A 2,820-nucleotide genomic window follows, 5' to 3' on the forward strand; every position below is an offset into this window, starting at 1 on the left:
CCTGTGCATTATTTGTTTTATTATAATTTGTGATGAAAATATGAGTACTTGCTGCTACTCTCTGTTGTCATTAATATACGATAATTTATTCTCACGTACTTTGTATTTAGTTTATGAAATTTTGTGCTTTCAATAAAACTCATATACCTAGAGTTATTAATTTCTCATCTTATCCGGCCCGTTGAAAGTGCTGAATTTCCTAATGTGACCCGCGGTTCGAAAAGTTTAGAGACCCCTGCTTTAGACTGTCGACATAATTTGGCATGAAGTCAGGGGCTGATATTTAATCAACGGCGACTTATCAGCAGTGTTTACTGGCCTCATTACGCTAACGAACATGGTCGGGATCCTTGAGGACGCTAAAAAACTATATATATAAATTCTTTATAATCGGGACAGTAGGTGGAGGCTTGAGGTACAGTAAGGCCCTTCAGTAGTCTGAAGTTGAACAGATTTGTCCCGCACGATCAAAATCTGCAAGCGAAAACAGAGGCATAACAATGTGGTACTCATCCACTGCTCTGAAAGCATCCCCCGAAGACCGTGTTGTCTTCAGGTACTTCTTACACACCAATCACAACCACTGGACACACGCTTCAGACGAAGGGAGGTTATTTGCGACTCACATAAACTGTCTGTTCAATCAGTACAAATGACATAAGAAAGTGTCAAATGCAACTGGACTATATTCTTTTGCGTGCAGTTTCAGCTAGTAGATAATCAGTAACAAGACTATATGGTGGCATGAGAGATGAATGAGGATATGGATTTGCAAGCAATCGTGTCCTAATCTAGGTACTGTCCAGGCATATGCCAGGAGGGGCTGAAGATAACCAAGAAAAACCTGTCAGGATAGTGGTTATCGAGGGTAAGATTCGAACCGAGTACATCTCGAATACGAGTCTAGAGCGCTACCGCTATGTCCCCGTGATCGGTGCATTATATATCATTCACATGTTTCGTCTATCCCTGAGCCACCTTCAGGGGATTTCTTCATCACTATTTTATGACAAGTTACATTTTGTTAAAGGAATCTTCGTAATTATTATAACTGATATTTTCATGTTAATTTGTTCTCTTCGGTCCTAAACATTCACTGCAGCCGGGATGGCTTACTCTGTTTAGTGACCAGCCCACTGTCTGGACGACCGGGGAATCAGTGCTCGATGCCTGTCCGGAGCGGATATTTCTTTCTCCACTGCGTCCAGACCGAATGAGGGGCCTACACATTTCCCATTTCCAGTGAGCACCGGGAGCTCTTTCTCCGGGGGTAATGCGGATAGGGCGCGAAGCTGACCACTCAATTCCATCTAACGCCGAGATAAAAATGCTTGGAGCTATACCTCCACTCCTGTGCACGTTAATGGAGTGGTGTTTAATTAAGAAGCGTAATTTCACCTTATAGTTCACATTCACAAGATAGAACCAGAAAACAAAGAGAAACATGATACCGTCGATTCTTGTATTACCACTAAAGCTTAAAGAGAGCACATTCAGAACAGATAAGGTACAGCCATTACAGAAATTCGATTCCTGGGTGGACCATGTGGACAGAGGCAGCATGTACTTCCAAAGCATTGGCAAAACTGTCCACATCCGCTGGGTATTAACGCCCAAGCAGAGAATAACATCAAGCAGATATACTAGTCGTCAGTTTCGCATCGTGCCAAAATACAATTGTACTCACGTGTTAACTCTCATCACGACACCAAACCACACCATGTTAAGATTAACTACATAATACATGTTACGTAACACTACTAATACGATACTGATACTCCGGAAACGTGTTATTAGAACTTAATTACCCACTTGACCGCGCTTGACGACCGAGTGTCATCACGGATTACTACTGCACTGACTCCGCCCTCGATACATAAAAAAAAACTCGAATACGATACATCATAAGTCGACCAACTGTTGCAAAGAAAAAATAAAAATGGTGTTAGGCTGATAGCCACATCTTGCCGGCAAATAGTTTTGCTGTACTCTTTAATTATTCTCATATATAAATAAAGCATTAACTTTTAACTATCCTTAAGATTAATAACATCGGTTTCACTGCCATCTGTGTCTAACTTCTAACAGCAAAGAACTTCAGGCGTGACAGCTCAATATCTGATTTTATACGCTATTCATATAAATTCACCCAACCGGAGCTAGTTGAAAATTAAATCGCAAACATATGTATGTATCTGGCCAGTTTTCATTCACAAATTATATTTCCCATATGAAAAACGTAAGAATTAAATAATCTTCATGATCTGACCCAGGTATTATGATTTTTTTTAAATGGGAATGGATTTGAGTCCAGGAGATTCAGAGACTAGACTACACTCTTATTAAGGCTGAAAATATTAAGTATGAACTGAATACACAGTCACTACAAAATAAAAGTGGTTAAAACAGAAAATTTGGTAGGCCATTTGGATAGAACGACCGATGAAAGAATACCAAAACAGATTCTATAGTATAAAACAAAGTATGTCAAAACTGATGACCTTAAAAGAAGTTGAATGAGTGTGCGAAATCGAATAGGGCCTATGTTATGAACTGAGAAGGAAGAAAACCATAATAGCATAAAATAAATGCACCCCCACCACTTTATTATTATTATATCTTTTGTGAGACCAGTCTGAATAAATTAGCTAAGGCTAATTTGCTATTTGCTCGTGGCTGCTGCCACAAGCAAAGCCTGGACGATATAAAGAACCTCCACATCAAGATAGCCAGGTGGCACATTATCTGCCCCATATAAGAGGGACGATGGGAGGACGAACACGAGCCTGCATGGTTTACGAATTTTAATTATTGACAATC

The sequence above is a fragment of the Cryptotermes secundus genome, unplaced genomic scaffold (assembly GCF_002891405.2).
Source record: "Cryptotermes secundus unplaced genomic scaffold, Csec_1.0 scaffold576, whole genome shotgun sequence".
NCBI classification, from domain to species: Eukaryota; Metazoa; Arthropoda; class Insecta; order Blattodea; family Kalotermitidae; genus Cryptotermes; species Cryptotermes secundus.